Genomic DNA, 21732 nt, shown 5'->3' with positions numbered 1-21732 from the left:
CGGGCAATGTCAATACTCATTATTATTAGTCCAACCTGCCGTGTAGATGAGCAAATACAGTTGTGTTTGTGTCCTGGGGTTTCTAAAGGAGGATGCTGTGAGATTGTGCACCACATACATAAAATAAGGAAAGCCAAGAAGCATTTTAAAAGATGTTTAAAACATGTCTAAAAGATTTTAAAAAAACAAAAAACACCAAGGCTACACTGAGAAACCCTGTCTCCAAAAAAAAAAAAAATTTTTAAACATTCAGAAGAGACAGAGAGATAGCTCAATGGTTAAAAGTATTTTTGCTCTTCCAGAGGGCCCATGGTCAGTTCCCAGCGCCTCCATCAGGTTGCTCACAAGTGTCTGTAACACCAACTCCATGGCACCCAACACTTCTGGCCTCCAACAGTGCCTGCACCCCATGCACGTCCCCACATGCAGACGTACACACCCAGACCAAAAAGATGAATTTGGTATGTACTCACTCATTTGTGGACTCTAGCCATAAACCAAGGTCATTAAGCCCATAGTTCACAAGCCCAGAGAAGTCAAATAACACGGTGAACACAAAGAAAACATATATAGATCCTCCTGGAAACTGGAAGCAAACAAGATTGCAGGGCAAAAGCTGTGAGCATGGGGGTGGGGGTAGGGGTAGGGGTGAGTTTGGGGGAAGGGGAGGAGAGAGGGAAGGGAGAAGGGAAGGACTGGCAAGAGCTTGGGGGAGTGGGAGGGTGGAGATGGAGAAAGGGCGGATATAGGAGCAGGGAAGAAGATACCTATATTAAAGAATCCATTTTAGGGTTGGCAAGAGACTTGGCTCTAGAGGGGATCCCAGGTGTCCATGGGATGTCCCCAGCTAGGTCCTTGGACAGCAGAGGAGAGGGTGCCTGAACTGTCCTTGCCCCACTATCACACTGATGCTTATCTCGAATATCACCATAGAATCTTGTCTGGCGACAGATGGAGATAGAGACAGAGACCCTCATTAGAGCAAAGGACTGAGATCCCAAGGTCCAGTTGAAAGGCAGAAGGAGGGAGAAGACGAGAAAGGAAGTCAGGACTGTGAGGGGTTGGTCCACCCACTGAGGCAGTGTGCCTGTTCTAATGGGAGCTCACGAAATCCAGCTGGACCGGGTCTGAATGAGCATGTGATCAAACCAGATTCTCTGATTGTGGCTGACAATGGGGGCTGATTGAGAAGCCATTGATAAAGGCACTGGGATTTGTTTTTATGGCATGTTCTTACTTTTTGGGACCCTAGTCTATATGGATGCACAGCTCCCTAGGCCTGGATATAGGGGGAAGGCCTTGGACTTCCCGCAGGGCAGGATTCCAGGCCCTCTCTCAAGCAGGGCAGGAGAGGGATGAAGGGATGAGGGGGAGTGGGAGAGGATTGGGAGGAGGGAATGAAGTATAAATAATTGAATGAAAAAATAAAAATTAAAAAAATAATAATAATTTAAAAAATAATAAGTATCAAAAAATGAAGAAGCTGCTCATGGATGGCAAGGTGGCTTCTCAGGTAAAGGCACTTGTCCAGGCTCCATGGCCTGGCGAGACCCCTGAGCCTACCTGGTCAAGAGAGAACCAACTCCCACAAGCTGTCTTCTGGCCTTTGTGCTGGGGCATTTATACACCCTTTCAATACACACACACACACACACACAGTAAGAAATCTGGAGATATTCTGCACTCCTGGTCATTAGAGAAGTGTGGCTGAAACCACCACAGAAGGGCAACGGCTAAACTTAAAATGATTGACAGCTTCAGAGGGTGGGAGGAAAGGTCAGGAGTGCTCTGACCGCCCCATCCCCATCCCCCACCTCGCACCCAGCAGTTTCCACGGACTCTGTATGCAAATGCTACACAGCTTAGTCATAATAGCTGAAAAAGAAAAAAATGGCCCAAATTTTAAATACCATATAGTGGTATACCCATACAATGGAATAGGATTCAACCAAAACACGTGCAAATCATAACTCATCTGAGAGCCGGGAGGAGCCCCCAGGCTAACAAAGATGTTATACTCAACAAAAGAAGCTAGACACAAAGACAGCGTACAATATGAAACCCTCAAAATGAAAGTTCACTGTCCCCTCCCCCACACCCAGCAGCTTCTACACAGAGCTCTTGACTAAACGCCAGGTGCTAAACCCAATAAAAATCGTTGCATAGATTATTTAATCCATGGAAATTTCTTCCCAGCTATCAATGCTGCTGTCATTTTACAGGTCACGAAATCCAGTTTAAAGGTTAGAGTCTGACCCAGAGCGCGGAAGTGGGTTCACCAGCCGTGTCCCCGTGCGCTAAAGACAGAACGGACCAATCAGCTGTTGTGTGTGTTGGAGGGGACCGGATGGGATGTATGGAGGGGGTGTAAAGGAGGAGTGGGCACAAGGACAGACCACAGGGAACCGAGGGACTCTGCAGCGCTCACTGCTCCACTGTAGCGACCAATACTCCTTGGAGTAAACACTTAAAATGAGTGAATAGGGAAAAAAAAAATTACTGTTTAATTTTTAAATTTTTTGGTGTGTCTATTTTATTATTTATTTTACATCCAAACCACAGTTTCCCCTCCTCCCTCAATTCCCTCCCCCATCTTTCCTTCTATCTCCACCTCCCATCCACTCCTCCTCCATCTCCATTCAGAAGGGGTCAGGCCTCCTGCGGAGTCAACAAAATATGGCTATCAAGTTGAGGCAGGACCAAGCTCCTCCCCTGGCTTCAAGCTGAGCAAGGCATCCCATCACAGTAAATGAGTTCCAAAGAGCTACCTCATGCGCCAAAGACAGGTCCACTGCTAGGGGCCCCACAAAAGACAAACTACATGACTGTCACCCACATGCAGAGGGCCTAGGATGGCTCTATGTCAACTCCCTAGCTGTTGGTCCAGAGTCTGTGAGCTCCCGAGGAGCTTGGGTCAGCTGTCTCTGTGGATTTTCCCATCATGGTCTTGATGGCCCCTTGTTCATATAATCCCTCCCCTTCTACTCCTTCCCACAATTCCCACGCTCCCAATTTATTCAGGAGATCTTGTCTTTTTCTACTTCTCATAAAGATTAGATAATTTTTTTAAAATTTTTTAATGGCCGTATTTGTACCTGGCCCTCAGGTGCCTGCCTGCTCTTCATGGATCAGTGGCTTCTCATAACCGCTGTTAAGACAGAAGCCATGCTTCACAGTCAGAAGGCTTTCCTCTGGATGTTTTGTTTGTGGTTGCCTGGTAGGCAGGCTGGGAACACTGGGGCAGCTGCCTGATGCCTCATCATTTCTAGAGACTTCCCTGTCCAGGGTAGCTTTCCAAAGTATTTGATGATCGGCTGATAAGACACTCCCTGGGTGCAGCCGGCAAATCTGGCTAAGCTTCCTGAGATAAACTTTCCTAAACATGGATGAAGTAAACTTGAAGCCAGCCGCCGTGTAGCTCTGATTTGCGGGGAGAACAGCCTGGAATATCTTGCATTCTTGGTTCCTTCCTCTGGCTGAGACAAATACCAGGACCAAAAGCAGCTGAGGGAGGAAAAGAGTTTACTTTAGCCCACTGGTCACAGCCCATCCTTACAGGTGTCAGGGAAGGAAGTTAAGCAGGGCCTTGAAACTATGAAGAAATGATGCTTAGCTGGCTTCCTTCTAGAGCCCAGGACCGCCTGCCCAGGGAATGGTGCCGCCCACGGTGGACTGGGTCCTCTGACATCAATCAACCATCATGACAACCCCTAGAGATATGTCCACAGGCCTGGACAACCTGGTCTGGATTGAGATTCCTGTCCAGGTGACTCGAGGTCGTGTTGGGCTGACAGCTATAATTGGCTCTAGTGGGTTTTATTTTAACAATAGTAATGTTTTTTTAAAAAAATTCATTATTGTTGAGACAAGGGCACAAGTGACATGGTGCCCATGTGGAGGTCAGAGGACGATTCTGTGGAGCCAGTTTTCTCCTTCTGCCTTTACGCGGCTCCAGGGATTGAACTCAGGTGAGCTGGCTTTCGCAGCAAGCATCTTTACCTGCTGAGCCATCTTGCCTGTCTCTAATCATGTTAAACATCATATTAAAAAAAATTAGTCACGTTCAGAAGTGCAAATAAGTGCTTTGTCTTTCTTGTGGATCCTGGATTCTATACAGAATCATAATAGGAGGTGTGCAGACCTGACATGGAAATAGAAGGCAGACGGGGAAGGAGAGGGACCAGGTGGGGGGGGGGGGGGGGCAGAGGAAGTTCCAGGTGGATGCATCAAGGAGCACAATGGAAGCTGGGATTACCACCGTGAAACTCATGTTACACACAGTGGATATGCACTGGTAAACACGCACTACACACTGAATATGCACCGATAAACTCACACAACACACAGTGAATATGCACTGGTAAACTCACACAACACACAGTGAATATGCACCGGTAAAAATACATAAACACATCACATTTGGAAAGGTTTTACTACCCATGCTGTTGGTTCCATGCGTGCTCCCTTCCCAGGAACTCTGCCACTGGGCGCCATGCAATATTCATGTAATCAGAGTGTAAGTTCTTGGGGTGCCAGAGTGCTCTGTCACCCCAGCACCTCAGAAGCCGAGGTGGGAGTTCAAGAGCTCATGGCTAACCTGGACTACAGTGTGAGACCTTGTTGCAAAACCTTAATACAGAGTGAATTCAAGGCCAACCTGGGCAACTTGGTATGGCTGTCTCAAAATTAAAAACGAGAGTAGATACATAAAGGGCTGGGGTGCAGTGTGAGGGTGCGGGCTGGGGTACGGTGTGAGGGTGAGGGCTGGGGTGTGGTGGTGCGGGCTGGGGTGCAGTGTGAGGGTGAGGGCTGGGGTGCGGTGTGAGGGTGAGGGCTGGGGTGTGGTGTGAGGGTGAGGGCTGGGGTGTGGTGGTGCGGGCTGGGGTGCAGTGTGAGGGTGAGGGCTGGGGTGCGGTGTGAGGGTGAGGGCTGGGGTGCGGTGTGAGGGTGAGGGCTGGGGTGCGGTGTGAGGGTGAGGGCTGGGGTGCGGTGTGAGGGTGAGGGCTGGGGTGCGGTGTGAGGGTGAGGGCTGGGGTGTGGTGTGAGGGTGAGGGCTGGGGTGTGGTGTGAGGGTGAGGGCTGGGGTGCGGTGGTGCGGGCTGGGGTGCGGTGGTGCGGGCTGGGGTGCGGTGTGAGGGTAGCAATTGCCTCACACACATTCAATCTGTACTCACCCCCGAAAGGAATTTGTTAGGATGAGCTGCTTCCCCAGCAGCAGCCTGAGTAAAACACGCCTCACTCCCATATCCTCATCCGAGCCAAGAGCAGGCGAACGCCCATCGCGGACAGGAGGACAAAGCATGTTCTGTCCACACACCGAGATCTTATCTGCTGCAGAAGATGAGGTACTGGTCCATACCACAGTGTGAATGAGCTGGGAACAGTATTTAAGTCAGTGGTTCTCAACCTTCCTAATGTTGCGACATTTAATACAGTTCCTCACATTGTGGTGACCCCAACCATAAAATTATTTTAGTTGCTGCTTCAAAGCTGTAATTTTGTTATTGTTATTAATTGTAATATAAATTTTTGAAGAGAGAGGTTTTTCCAAGGGTTCGCGACCCACGGGTTAAGCACTGCTGATTTGAGAGACGCCCACCACAAAGGCCACATGTATGGTCCCAAGTATCCCTAACTGGAATCCACAAACACGGAGGCAGAGGGGCCTGCAGGCTCGCCATGACCTCTGCTACAGGACAGAGGCACTCAGTGCACAAACACACTTCACACAGCTACCCCTCCAGTGACACCTGACACACTTGTAAGATTTATGGTTGTGGTTGGCTGGGATTCACCGTGTGTGTCTGTTTACATGTGGGTGGACACGCATGCGGTGTGGTAAATGTGCACATTTGTGTGTGTTCACGCAGAGACCTGAAGTTGACACTAGTGCCTTTCACAATCGCACTACTTTATTTGTTGGGACAAAGCCTCTGCTGAGCCCTGAGTCTGCCCGCCCAGCTATAGCCTCGCTAGCTGCTTCCCTGGGGATGTCCAGCCTCTACCTCCCAAGTGCTGGAATTGCAAGCAGCTGTCACACCTGCCGACATTTTACCTGGGTCCTGAGGACATGGACTCAGGTGTCTACCTTTGTGCCTCACGCCGTTCCCCCACTGAGTCATCTCCCTGGATCTCACTGAATTTTAAGAAGAAAAAGAAATTTGATTATCAGCATTAACATTCTATTGTACTGTGTCTCATCTTTCAGGGGAGAGCAGCCACACAGAGGTCCAGCCAGCTTAGGCAGGATCAGGGGGCCCCTGGGGACTCCGGATGTCACTCAGAGTGAGACAGAGATGCTGCTGGTGAACCCCAACTTCTACAGGCTTGTTCCACTGACTGCAGAGAAAGGACCATTGGGAGGCTCATGCAAGGGAGGTGTCAATCACAGAGCCACATCAGACTTAAGAAACTCTGGGCAGAAGGTACGGTGTACATTAAAGGGAAAACCTATAGGGGTTTTATCATTTTTGCATGAGGTGTAAGAGACAGCAGTCACAGATGAACCAAGATGAAAAGCCGGGCGTGTGCTGACAGTGCCTCCCGGAGAACATACTGCAAACCAGACACTGTTCTATGAGACAATAACAACGCCTCGATTCTGCAAGAGAAACATTCTTGGTTGTTGTTACTGTTGTTGATGATGAGTGCCTTGCTGTCTTAAGGTGGGTATAACGAGCCTTTCAAAAAAAATATGGGTAGGCCTGATATTACACTCCTATAATTCTGGCACATAGAAGACAAAGGCAGGAGGGTCGGGAGTTCGAGGCCAGCCTCAGCTACACAGTGAGTTTAAAGCTAACCTGGGCTACATGAGACCTTATCTCCAAAAAAAAAAAAAAAATGGTAAAAATACAACAGACAAAAATGGGAAATACAGAGGAAACTGTTTCTATTTATAAATTACTTATTTATAGATCATCACAAGTTTATTGTTAAAAGTTAGACCAACTGGGCCAGTGAGATGGCTCGGTGGGTAATGGGCTTTTGCCATGCCTGACAGCCTGAGTTTGATCTCTCAGACCATGGAGTGGAAGAAGCGATCTCTTGAAAACTGTCCTGTGACTTCCACACAGGTGCTGTGGCACACATATCACACACACACACATACACTCATGCACACACACACATACTCATGCACACACACACACACACATGGACACACACACACTCATGCACACACACACATACACACATTAGTCAAGCTTAACTTTAACTTATGCCAACAGCAGTAGGTGTAACTTTTTCACAGAAAATGGCTTTACAATAGGGAGACACCCCAGGCAGGGGCAGTGTGTGTGTTCTCCAAGTCACTGACCTGTCCTGCCCGGTGGTTAGGAGCAGCTTTGCCTGTACCAGCAGGCTCGTTCCTGCCATGAGAAGAGAAACCACAGGCTGCTGGATGAAAGCACAGGAGCCTGGCGCTGCTCCCCTTTCATCCCTGAGCAAACACAGCAGAAAGCAGCTGTGACCTGGAGCAGAAGCCTGCTCAGCCGATAGTCGGTGCTCCTAATGGTTAGGTGTCACCTTCCCCTTCTGTGTGACTGTGTCCAGACAGAAGATGAAAGCCGCCCACTTCCGACAGGAAAGTTTATCTAAGGCATAAATCTTGAAGCTGACAGTCTGACAGATGCTACAGAACTCATTTTCTAACATCTGAACTGCAAATCCAATGGTTAGCAGGCTAGAAAAATTGCTAGCAAAGGAGTTGACTTCCACTGTTTGAAGAAGGACTCTTCAGTGCCATCCTGGAATCATGAATTCCTCAATTACAGAAGTCTATAGGGGAATCAAACCAGAAAAAAAGCAAAATTTAAGAATATTGGGAATCTGGGAAGGGGACTCGGTGAGTAGGAGCCCTTGATGTGCACACATGAAGATCTGAATTCAAATCCCACCCCCACATAAGAAGCTGGTCATGGCTACACACTCCTATAACGGGCATGGGGAATGAGAAAGCTGGGTCCGGAGAGCCGCCTGGGGAACTAACCAAGCTGAACTGGTGGTAAGCTTCCAGTCGGGGAGAGATCTTGTCTCAAGGAAACAATGAGGAGTTAGAGAAAGGCACCCAGTTTCTAGCTCAGGTCTCTGCATGTCCACACACAGACACGAGCACCCATGCACTCATGTAGACAAGAGTACGTCCCTTCTCTGTCCCCTGGGGTGGAGTGGACTGTTTCCCAGAAACACGGTTAACAGACAGCGTCCACAGCTTTCTAGAGCTCCTCACTCATAACTCAAGTCTGAATCCAGGTACCAGACACAGGGGCTGCAAATGTTCAGGAGCTGCCATTTCCATGATGGGCATGATGGCACACGCCTGTGATCCCAGCACCTGGGAAGCTCAGGCAAGAGGATGTCATCGGTTTGAGTCCAGCCTGCACTACAGAGTGAGTTCAAAGCCAGCCTGCGATACAGAGGGAGATGCTGTCTCAAGGAAGTTGGGAGAAGGAGAGGCAGAGACAGACAGAGACAGAGAGACATGGAGAAAGACAGAGAGACAGAGACATAGAGACAGACAAGAGACAGACAGAGACAAATAGAAATGGAGAGACAGAGTCAGAGAGACAGAGACATAGAGAAACAAAGATGGAGAGACATGGAGAGACAGAGAGACAGAGAGAAAGAGACAGAGACAGGGAATGAGAAAAAAATTCATTCACAAGCCAAACTTCGACTCTTCCAGGAGGCTTCCCTGACGACACAACCACACAGGAATTCCCTTCTCTGTCCCCTGTCATATAAACTATTCATCTACAAATATAAACCATTCTGTGGGTCTTTATCTTCCACATTGATTCTTAGCTCCCTAACAAGATTGTGTGCACCCTAAATTCATAAACTGAAGGTTAAATTTCTGAATAACCCCACAGAATCTAAGCAGGGACTTCAAGTGGATAAAAATCTCAAAATGCCATGTTCTCACAGCACACACACACACACACACACACACACTATATGCATACACACTGCACATACATACTGTGAACACACACATTCACACATACTGTGCATACACAAACTCACTGTGCGTACATGCACACCAACAGACACTATGTGCATCCATACACATTATGCACATACAAACACACACTGTGCACAATACTTTTGTGCATACATTTTACACACAGACACACACACAGACACACAGACACACACACACACACATACACTGCACCCATGCGAGGCTTGCTCTGCCACGGCTCCAAGAGCTGTTTCTCTGAAGCTTGCTTGCACTCTGCATGCAAATGCGGCAGTCTGGAGAATGAGCACATTCTCTCTCTGAGTCCCACTTTCAGAGAGCAGCAGTGTTCCCTTTGGGGCTCAGGAAGCCCCTGTGCCTGTGCACAGGAAATGAGCTGGGACCACCCTGATAATTTGCCTCCTGGGAGCTGAAAACTGTTTCCTGCATTGCTCTGGGTCCTGGCGTAGTGGGTGCCTCCATGGAAACAGTCCTGAAGACTCCTGATGGTCCTTGTTTATGGGGTTACCACCCAGCCAGTTGTGTAGTCCCTAGTTTGCCAAGAGCACCACAGACTTGGTCTGGCAAACTCCTACACTTTGTTACTAAACACATTGGGGCTATTCACAATTAATTCATGCTCCTCAATCAAATGCATATAAGTGAGAGAAAGGGGGTGTCCACGTAGTGTCCCAAAACTGTACTGCTGCATAAATTAGGCTTCTCTCCAAAGAGTTCAAGTTTGTGTGTGTGTGCATGTGCATGTGTGTGCATGTGCGTGCGTGTGTGCGTGTGTGTGTGTGTGTGTGTGTGTGTGTTGGGGAGCATTACTTTGTTTAGCTTCTTAACTAATTTGACTCAAATTCTCTGAGTGGTTACATGAAAATGGCTACCATACAGGAGACCACTTCCTAAATATAACCCCAGCAGCACAGACACTGAGAGAAACAATTAATAAATGGGACCTCCTGAAACTGAAAAGCTTCTGTAAAGCAAAGGATATGGTCAACAAGACACAATGGTAGCCTACAGAATGGGAAAAGATCTTCACTAACCCCACATCAGACAGAGGTCTGATCTCCAAAATATACAAAGAACTCAAGAAATTGGTCATCAAAAGAACAAATAATCTAATAAAAAAAAATAGAGTACAGACCTAAACAGAGAACTCTCAACAGAGGATTCTAAAATGGCTGAAAGACACTTAAGGAAATGTTCAACATCTTTAGTCATCAGAGAAATGCAAATCAAAACAACTCTTAGATTCCATCTTATACCTGTAAGAATGGCCAAGATCAAAACCACTGATGATAATTTATGCTGAAGAGGTTGTGGGGTAAAGAAAACACTCCTGCATTGCTGGTGGGAATGCAAGCTGGTACAGCCCCTTTGCATGTTAGTGTGGCAATTTCTCAGAAAATTAGGAAACAACCTTCCTCAAGACCCAGTAATACCACTTTGGGGTATATATCTAAAAGATGCTCAATCATGTCACAAGGACATGTGCTCAACTATGTTCATAGCAGCATCGTTTGTTATAGCCAGAACCTGGAAACAACCTAAATGTCCCTCGACCGAAGAATGGATAAGGAAAATGTGGTACATTTACACAATGGAGTACTACACAGCAGAAAAAATAATGATATCTTGAATTTTGCAGGCAAATGGATGGAACTAGAAAACATCATTTTAAGTGAGGTAACCCAGACACAGAAAGACAATTATCATATGTACTCACTCATAAGTGGCTTTTAGACATAAAGCAAAGAAAACCAGCCCACAAATCACAATCCCAGAGAACCTAGGCAACAATGAGGACCCTAAGAGAGACATACATGGATCTAATCTACATGGGAAATAGGAAAAGACAAGATCTCCTGAGTAAATTGGGAGCATGGGGCCCTTGGGAGAGGGTAAAAGGGGTAGGAAGAGGGAGGAGAGCAGAGAAAAATGCAGAGCTCAATAAAAGGCAATAAAAATTTTAAAAAGATACACAATATATGAATAAAACCACAAATCACATAAAAAAGAAAATGAGCAAAAGACGCCTCCAGATTCTCTTTCAAACCCACAGAAACACACCTTGCTAAATATCCAGGTAAATCAGAGCAGCATTGGCAGTTAGGGACAAACTGTCTGAGAAATGACCTTACGCACCACACAGGTGCACATGGCTTTATCTGAGGTTCTCAGTTATACACAAAATCAGGCATTTAAAATCACAAAAAAAAGTAGTTCATTAATTTTTCCTGCTTGCTTGCTTCCCCACAATTATTATTACTCTTCTTTTCTCCCCTGCCTCTCAGTCCCTCCCTCCTCTTCTTACCCTCCCTCTTCCTCCTCCTCACCCTCTTCTTGCCTTTAATAGCCTATTAAACTGCTACCAGTCCAGAGTTCTGCATACTCCCTAAGCACTAAAGGCTTTGCTTTCCATCAACAGATGTGACCTGGTGTGACTATGAGTCCTGAGATTCTTGGTTCCTCACGGGAGAAAAGACTCATTTTCCAACCACGTCTTAATGTCAAAGAACTACAAAATCTACCACACTCCTAGACTTCAGAAATATTAGTAACTTGATATAGTCAACCCTAACCAACCTTGATAGTCGACCCTAACCATCCTTGATATAGTCAACCCTAACCATCCTTGATATAGTCAACCCTAACCATCCTTGATAGTCGACCCTAACCATCCTTGATATAGTCAACCCTAACCATCCTTGATATAGTCAACCCTAACCATCCTTGATAGTCGACCCTAACCATCCTTGATATAGTCAACCCTAACCATCCTTGATAGTCGACCCTAACCATCCTTGATAAAGTCAACCCTAACCATCCTTGAGGGATAGTCGACCCTAACCATCATTGCATTCTCTCTCCTTCACACTGTGCATGCAAATGCTATAAATTGGAACAGGTGAAATGGCTACAGGCAAACCTCTGAGTCCACTAGCCAAGAGACTGTTGACGCCATCTGTGTGTGCACAGGCACATGTGTATACAGGCATGTGGAGGCCAACAGGCTGTCTGTGTGGGTGAAGGTGCATGTGTGTGCACAGGTGTGTGGAGGCCAACAGGCTAACTACTGGTTAAGTCTGTGTGTATGTGCAGATGCATGTGTGTGTACAGGTGTGTGGAGGCCAACCTCAGATGTAACAATCATTATACACTTTGGTTTCGAGACAGTGGCCTGGGGTTTGCCAATTCAGCTGGAGGAGCTGGCCAGCAATCTCCAAGGGATCACCTGTCTTCATGGCAACAGAATCACATGGGCACACCGTCATGCCTGGCGTTTTGACACGGCATCTAGGGAATGAACTCAGGCCCTCACACTCACACAGCAGGCACTCTACCCCTGCGCCAGCCCCCTACCCTCTATTAAATGTTCATGGGTTACTATCTGTGCTCTGTAGAGGAAGTGCAATTCAAAAGGATACTACAAGTGAACCTAGGATTCATTAGCATTGACTTTAACTGTTCAGGGGAGAGGTCAGCATGGACCATAATCCAAGGCCACAGTCAGTATTACCCATAAAGCACGAGGCCTCAGAGTCTAGGGAAAGCCAGTGCTCATTCCATGGTGTAAGAGGACAGGAGCTGCTGACAAGAAACCACATGTGTAATCTTTTCAGTTCAGACTCCACTAGTGAGTTCTAACTGCTGCTTTTATTTCTGAACTAGCAAAGGAAGACTAAGACATAATACATTATCTGTCCCATTCCTCATTCTTTTCCTTCAGTGATGGGAACTGAACCCAGGACCTTGCGCATATTGGGAAAATGCTCTACCACTGAGCTACAAGTGTGGCCTCAGATCTGCTGATGAATTCTGAGAACAGGAACTCCTCCTTTCCCTGGGTTAGAGCATTGCAGGTATGGGCAGCACAGTCAAAGAGTTGATTCACATTAGAAATCAAAGCATGGGCCGCACAATCAACTTATACATTCACGTGACAACTCAAAGTCTTTCTGTCTCAAAAAATACTAGGACTAATACCTATTAGTCTGTGTGGGTTTGTTTTTTTTTTTTTAGTGCTAGCAATTCTGGCTAATATCATGAAAGTTGTACTAAAACCAAACACCTACCAGGTATTTTATAATATATATTATATTATACATATATAATATATATATGAATAACCCCAGTACTCAGAAGGCTGATGCAGGAGGATCCTCACTTTGAGGTTAGCGACACTGTGAGGCCATCTCAAAAGACAAAATAGATACGAGATGGGCTGAATATAAGCAAAGTACAATATCCACCCATAAAACTGTCTTAATGAAACCCATCATGTTGTGTGCTAACTAAAAATTAATTTAAAAGGAGAAGAAACTAAATGACAGTCAGTTAGATGGTGCAGCAGGTAAAGGCATGAATTTGATCCCAGAGCCAACACGGTGGAAGGAGAGAATCAACACACACCCACACAGTAACATGTGTGTACCCCACACGTATCATGCACGTACAATGTTAAATATTTTTAGGAAAATATCAAAGGCATTAATGCTCTATGTTTAATTATAGCCTGTGCCTTCTATGACTTCATAAAGAAAAGAGTAATTTTAAATTATCTGCTTCAGGATGATGTCATGATTTTGGTCACATGGAATTTCCCCATCATCGCCCGCAAGGACCTTTACAGCTGCTATTTGGTATTAACTTGGTGGACAGCGGGACGCAGAATGGAGAAAAATGGAAGCCACAACATGAGGAACAACGTGTTCCTTACATGTTTTTATACAAGCTATCAAGAGAGCAAGAAATGACCCCATCCCCGTACAGTTGTTCTCAAACTGTGGGTCACAACCCCTTTGGCAAACTTCTATCTCCAAAAAAACATTTACACTATGATTCATAACAGTAGAAAAATTAGTTATAAGGTGGCAATGAAAATAATTTTTGGTTGGGTCACTGCAACATGGGAGCTGTATCAGCAGGTCACAGTATTAGGAAGGCAGAGAACACTGTTCTGTAGCCTTGTAAAGAGCAAGGCCTGTCTCTAACTACTGCTGTGAACACTGGGTCGGGTTCCATGTGGCAGACCTACTCAAACCAAGAGAAGATTTTTCCAACTCAGGAAAAAAATCATCATGAGGTTGAGCTTCAGGTCAGAGACCTAGGTTTCCAAGTTCAATGTTCAGCACATTCCTGACTTTAACTCTTGTGTCTGGACAGACAGATGCCCTGGCTATCGGCTCCAACTGCCTAGGCCTCATCTAAAGTAAGGCAACTGTCTGTCTGGGTGGCAGAGCTGCAAATCTCTCTGAACCATACCACATCAGCCCTCCCTTCCCACCATTTTGTTACAATTAACATGCTCGATTACTGTGTCATCTGCAGAGGGTCGGTCACTCTAGGACATGAGGGTGGAAGAGGAAGCCACCATAACAGGAGCCCACCTTCTCACAGGGGCCCACGCTACCAGGTAGTCTTATGAAGTCTTTATTGGTTTAGTCCTTTATTTCCAAAACAACATCCTTGACAACACAAAAGAGCCAACTACACTGTAACCACAAAGTCGGTATTATTCCAGGGGAGATGGGACAATCACAACCAGTGAACTTAACTAGATCCTCTGTCTACACAGGAGAGTTCAGAAGAAAGTCAGCAGAAACAGGGCAGCCAGCAAAGCCCCAGAGCAAAAGAACAGAAAGCAGACACCTTAAATGAACAGGAGAGAGGTTGAGGAAAATAGAAAGCAACTCACAAATGAAGGGGGACTAGCCAACAAACAGCCATTATACCAAAAAACTTCAAACATCTCATTGAATTTAATCTCCAAAGCAATTCAAAGCACACATAATTGCCCTCACTTTAGAAGACAGTTAGATGATCTGCCCAGGATCAGCTATCTGCCCAGGATCAGCCAGTCAGCTAACAGCTGAGCCATAATGACAGCAAACACCATGACAGAAGGCTCCAGAAAAGGTGTGTGTTTTCTAGGGGAGTGTGACAGAAAGTACAGAAAACAGGTTTATGCTGCTTACTTCTCTGTTCTCAATTCCTTTGGGTATGCTGCAAATGTACACGTTCAGTATCATGTACATGTACGGGACACAGATGTGGTCTTCTGTGCTCCAGGCTGTGGCACACCATCATCTAGGAACACCATCTTAATCACGGCTGCCGTGACGACCTCAAGAGTCCCACAAGACCACTCATGGACTAGACATTCACTGGCCCCCCCGCTAAGACTGCAGCACTCTCTGCTGCCCCGACACTGTGTGCACCTCTGCCTCTGTGGCAAGGGTGTCGGGAGGCGCGACGGGGTAGAGGGTAACTTTACAGGGTGGGATGGAGAACTCACCACCCACGCCAGAGTGCAGCTCTGTTGTGCTGCGGATGTTTGGGGGTCACTCATACTCCTAATAACAAGCCAGCTGAACTCATGGGTTAGCCACACTGGGCTTGGGTGGGATCATCTCCTTGTCTGCCTTTGGTGTCCCATCTGGCGTGAGTAGATATTTGGTCTTGTCTCCCCCATGAAAAGTCAACGCTCACTTCCTGTCATAGGACAGCAACTCGAAAAGGCTGAACGATGACTGTGTCCCAGAGTGCAGAGCAGTGACGAGCCGTCTCCGCGGGAACAGTTTTCATAGCTGGGGTGGCTCTCAGTCTCACTACTCTTCCTGCTGCTCTAGCCGCGAGGCTCAGGCAGCGCGTCCAAAACTGGCTTCTACCTTCCTTCCCCTCTCCATGTTTTCACAATAAACCTCCATCAACTCATGTCAGACACATCACCTCACACTAGAAGGTTCAAATGTCCAAAACCCAGATATGAAACTATCAGAACCACATGGAGAATCCCTCTCCATTACAGAGCTCAGGGTCTATGCATATGTAGTAGTAATAATTTGCTCTATGGGTAAGAAGTTCCTTTGGGGAGGTGGAGAAAGCAAGGTTTTATTAAGGAGTAGAATAACAGCTCGTTGCAACACGGGAGAGCCCCAGTGGGTTGCCCCAGACTCCTTTAAGAAAAACAGGAGATGTGGAGGTGGCTCAGTGGGTAAGGACGCTGGCTAACAAGGCTGAGGACCTGAGTCCAGTTCATGGACCCCCGCATGGTAGGAGGAGAGCGTCGACTCTCAGAAATGTCCTCTGATGACCACACGTGTCATGGCGTGTGCAAGCACATGTACACAATAAAAATAACTGATTTCTTTTAGCATTTTAAAATTTCATAGTACGCATCTAAAAATCTCATAGGCCAAGTGTGGTGGTGCACACCTTTAATCCCAGCACTGGGGAGGCAGAGACAGGTGGATCTCTGTGAGTTCAAGTACAGCTTAGTCTTCATAGTAAGCTCCAGGCCAGTCAGAAGAACATAAGGAGATCCTATCAACACAATTAATAAAAATGTAAAACTTGTCTTAATTTTAGGAGCCCTGTCAGTTAACAAAACCATCACAAAGCTTGAGCCCCTGGGTCATCTTGACGGCATCCTGTTGGTTTGGGTAACGGTTAGCTGGTTCTCTTCACGTCACCAAGTCCTCAAATCACACGGGAACACGTGTGCTCGGGCCAACTGTTCCTTCTCCCCTGCCTATCTGATAAGATTCATCAGAGAAGCACCTGGTGTTGTGATAACACCGTAGACAGAGTCCTTACGGAAACACATAAAACACCCGCCATGGGATGTAGGAGATGCCAAAACAAGAGTGGGTGGCTGGCCGCGCAGACTCTCCCGGCTAAGGCGGCCTGGAAGCTCAGACACAGTTCTGAGAGGGTTAGGAGTAATTGCTTCCATTCACTGTAATCCCAGGGATAGTAATATTCACTAAGATATGATTTAAAAGAAAAGAACCCAAATTAAAAACCCGGAATGAGGTCCCCTCTTAGGTCTCCTTGTCCTGCAGCTGGTCTGTCACCTGGATCCTTCCCTGTTCCATGGTTGGTCTCTCCCCGACTCTGCCCCCACTTTCTCACACACCATCCCCCCTTTTAATCTTTGTCCTGTCTTCACCAGACGCCAAGCATGAGTGCATGCCGATATTTAATAGGAACTGGTGTCATAAGCACCTGTGAGGCTGAGGCAGGCAGATCTCTGTGAGTTCAAGACCAGAGTGAAAGGAAAGGAAGAGGAAAGAAGAAAGGAAAGATGGACAGAGGGAGGGTGAGGGGAAGTGGGAAGAGGGAAGGAAGGAGGGAGGGAAGAAGAGAGGGAGGGAGGACGGCTCAAGTCTTCACAGACTGCCCTGGAAGGAGGCGCCCAGGCAGAGCAGAGCAGCAGGCCTAGAAGTTTCCTCTGAAGTCATTTCACCTGCAGCAACCTGCACGCCCATCCCTCATGGTCCCTGCTCCCTAGCTATTGCTCTGTACTGAACTAACAAAGGCATTTCTATGCTCTCCTTAGTTCAAATAAAATTAGCATTTCCTGTCCTGTAAGAGGCCCGAGGCAACCTGTAAAAATGGTACACTGTTCTCTTGACCAAGCAAATCAATAGAGTCAAATGTTCTTGCTGAGAACACCCGTGAAGCTCCCCAGGCCATCAGACATAGCTGAAAGATGTTACTGTAAGGAAGTACCAAGTGCAGCTGTGGCAGTGTGAAGGAAGAGTTGGGGGTGCACACCCCAAAGATAAAGTCAGTGGTGTGTGCGCCCCAAGTGGTGGGAGGGTGGCCCCAAAACAGTGCAGAGTAATGCTGAACCTTGAGACTACATTCTCTGATCACCCAGGTTAATAAGGCTTCCAGGGTGCAACCCTCAACCTACAGAGCTCAGGGTCAAGTCAGCCCATGCAACACAGAGATGAGTCTCATGGAAAAGAAACAAATTGTTCCTAAGCCAGAAGAGGGGGCTGCGCAGACCCCAGAGGAAACAAAACCTCACCACACAGGCATGCACGGAGCATAAAACCGTGCCTCTGCCCTTATCTTCTGCCTGGTGCTGATAGTAACATGACTGCTTAGTGAAAGCTTAAACAGCCTTTCCAACAGCTGTTTCTGTTGCCTTGGTGAAGAATACAAACTGGCAAGGGTCTCCTGCAAGACTGAGCTCCGGACAAGTGTGGCTCCTCCTGATGATTGACAACAGGAGGTTCATCTGCCTCCAACCAACCCCATTGTCCATCAAAGTGAAGACACAAGAAAAGGGATCAACAAAAGCTACAGAAAAAAGAAATCCACTTCTGGACAGATGGAGCTGACTGGGCCATATCCATTACATTAACTATCTTGGGGTAAAAATGTCCTGTCTGAGAAACACCCGAGTTTGTTCCTTCACATTTGTCTGGCAAGGATCTAATTTATGCACCAGATTCAAATGAGTCCTGTGTTTCCCCTTTTCCATGTAAATTAGCCCAGGGTGGCAAGGCGGGGGCGCTTCCTCACAGAAAGGCTCCTTTCAAAGGGCGGCAAAGAACCATTTGTAACTGTTGCCCTTCCCTCCACAGCTGCTATTTAAATACTGGGGCCGAATTCTATTGTAAAACTGTATCTTACCTAAGAAAATTAAAAGCGGTTTCGCAAACAACAGGCAAATCTAGACAAATGAAACCAGACAGACTGACACTGTGAGCTGGTGCCCATAGCTAGCAGGTGACAGCATTCCTTCAAAGACTGAAGAGCACCTAGAGGTAGTGACCTGGGAACCATGGAGGATGCATAAGGTCACCAAAAGAGCTTTGGGCAGGGCAAGATGCGCAACCTTCTGGCAATCACTCTCAATAAATCCAAGCAAAGTCTGAGCAAAAGAAGGCAAACACTGTAGCAATCGAGAAAACCCAATGCAATTCCACCTAAGTGATACAGATAAACTAAAGCCGTGCTCCGCATTTCAGGAAGTGTGTTGGGGTTCCCCCAGATGTGGTGATGTGGTGTGCTGAGCTGGAGCCGGAGACTGTGGTCTCCAGCCTTCCCCTTGCCTTGGTCTCTCAATCCTCCTCGAGTCCTTCTCTTCCTCAGCACAGGGAGAGGCTGAGAGGATCAGGGGACGATAACCACCTTCAGTCCTTTGGTTAAAATTTGCTTACCCAAGAAAACTCAAACTTTGTCAGAGAGAAAGAAAATGGAAGCTAAACCGTGTACTAGAACCCAGAGGAACACTGCATGGGCTTGATTTCCTCTGAGAATCACATGTGGTCTTCCAAAACTGCCTACATCCCCTGTCTTCTCCTGTTCTATGAAGAGGATATTGAAGTGTCTTTTTTTTTCCAACCACCAAAGTGACGTCATGCAGTTCCTGAAGACACTGTATGAACAGTAAAGAATAAGACCCAAGAAAGCCAATAATGCCCTAGAATCGTTATGAATATAGTTAGATCTTGTACACCCTCCTCTCAAAAGACCAGGGGAGCCACAAGGACACCCTGTGCACAACTCCTCCAGTCGCCTAGTTCGTGCTATGGCCTGCTGCTTGGCTGCAGTACACGATGCCAGCAAACACGCAGGGCATCTGCAGCGAGTTCTCTTGATCGTGTGCCAGTGCCTCCTCCTTCCTAAGCACCGAAGGCTTGGTCAGGGAAGCCAGCATGTCTAGGCTACTTGGATCCTGGGATAGTTGACAAAGTTCTTGAGAAGGGCAAAGGGGCAGGCGGGAGATCAGGAAAAGCCCCCTAGGCACAGCTACCCATCCTCCACGGAGGGTCAAAGTAGGAAGCCATGTCACTCGGATGGCTCAGGATTCTGGATGTCCTGGAACTCACTCTGCACACCAAGCTGGCCTTGAACACAGAAATTCATCTGCCTCTGCTTTCCGAGTGCTGGAATTAAAGGTGTGTGCCACCACAGCCTGGTGACACCTTTAACATTGGAAGAAAAAAAACCACAGAGACAAAACTGTGGCTGGGAATAGGAGCTAGGGGCTGGGTGATGGTTTGGATAGTTCAAACCTGACCTTATAGGAGTAGTAGCTAGGGGCTGGGTGATGGTTTGGATAGTTCAAACCTGACCTTACAGGTGTAAGAACCTGAGGTCAGATTCTCAGCACCCACATTTTTTAAAAGAATAGAAGGCTAGGCACAGCAAGAGGCACACACGTACAATCCCAGGACTGGGAGAGCAGAGACAGGAGGATTCCTGGGGCTCACTGGCTCCCCAGCCTAGCTGAATGGCAAGCTCCAGGTTCAGTAGCGGCATTTGCTGCCCTAACGTACAAGCCTAAGGACCTAAGTTAGATCTCTAGAAGCTGCACACAGATGAAGGAGAAAAACAACTTCACAGAGTTGTCCTCTAACCTCCACACACATGCCACGGTGTACCCACATGCATGTGTGCTGTATGTGTATGTGTGTGTGTATGTATGCACACAAATAAATGATAAGTAAAATTCAACTTAAGTTATTTTAAATATAAGGTGGAGGGTGATGGAGAAAGATACTCAATGTTGGCCTCTGGCCGTGCACACACTATATACAAACATACTTAGGAATACACACCCATGCACACATTATATACAACATACCTAGAAATACACATCCATGCACACATTATATACAAACATACTTAAGAATACACACACATGCACACACTAATGCAGACACACCTAGGAATACACACCCATGCACACACTATATGCAGACACACCTAGGAATACATACCCATGCACACACTATATACAGACACACCTAGGAATACACACCCATGCACACACTAATACAGACACACCTAGGAATACACACCCATGCACACACTATATACAGACACACCTAGGAATACACACCCATGCACACACTATACAGACACACCTAGGAATACACACCCATGCACACACTAATACAGACACACCTAGGAATACACACCCATGCACACACTATATACAGACACACCTAGGAATACATACACATGCACACACTATATACAGACACACCTAGGAATACATACACATGCACACACTATATACAGACACACCTAGGAATACACACCCATGCACACACTATATAATACAATCTCATACACAACAATAAGTTACTGTTTTACACTAAACATCATCTCCAGTCCGCTGCTGTTGTATCTATGGTTTCACACACTGGGCCACCATGACAGCTAGTTTTCTTTGTTTTTCAATGTGACATTTGAAAAACTGAATATTTTTTGGCTACAACCACACTTCAGAATCCAGCCACACAACCAACTCTCTTCAACAACTTCACTTCCAAAATTTTCCACATCTGGGTATTTAATTATGCAGATACAATCAGTTCAAGATGCTTAACCAGGAGGCCTCTTCCAAGCAGAAGGCTGCCCAGACTTCATGAAGGACACCTACAAAAATCAGGACAGCAGTCCACAGCCATGTCACTAAACACTACAACAACTCAAATGCTACCTCAAGACACCACCGTGTTAGCCCTCTGTGATTCCAGGGCAGGACATCCTCCAGGTCAGCTTGTCTTCTTCCAGGGTTCTGCTGCTCTTGGGTCTCTGCAAACAGCAGTGTAACCACCTCCCGTGGTGTGCAGCCAGCTGAGACTGGATCTCAGTGGCCCAGAGCAGCTTTGTGAGATTAGTGTGCACCTTATTCTTTGGAAGACAGCTTCCAAACCACTTCCAAGCATTTGTAAAACAAACATCACCACCCGCCAGCAGGGTTTGCTTTCTTCTGAAATAGCTGTATTTACCAGGAAAACCACAGACTATAAACAAGAGCGCCTGATCAGAGGAGACCTTGAAACCGCTGGGTCACCGAGTCAACACCTAAGGAGGAAGGCAGTCCATCAACTCGGGTCTAGAATGCACTGGAATACACAAGTTGGAAATCAATCTTCCATCTAAAATATCTTACTCAAAAAAAATGTTAAGGATTATGCAATTTCAAAGAGATGCATGGG

General features: G+C 46.7%; 1 protein-coding gene across 1 annotated transcript in view; it reads right to left on the bottom strand.

Moving 5' to 3' along the window:
• Itpr2 (inositol 1,4,5-trisphosphate receptor type 2) overlaps window positions 1-21732 on the bottom strand; it is a 422198-nt gene that overhangs the window by 357834 nt on the left and 42632 nt on the right. The gene's annotated exons all lie outside the window — the stretch shown is intronic.

Source organism: Myodes glareolus, chromosome 3 (assembly GCF_982192425.1).
Source record: "Myodes glareolus chromosome 3, mMyoGla1.1, whole genome shotgun sequence".
Classification (NCBI taxonomy): Eukaryota; Metazoa; Chordata; class Mammalia; order Rodentia; family Cricetidae; genus Myodes; species Myodes glareolus.
The sequence above is the reverse complement of the archived record's forward strand: the minus strand, read 5'-3'. Positions and strand labels throughout refer to the sequence as shown.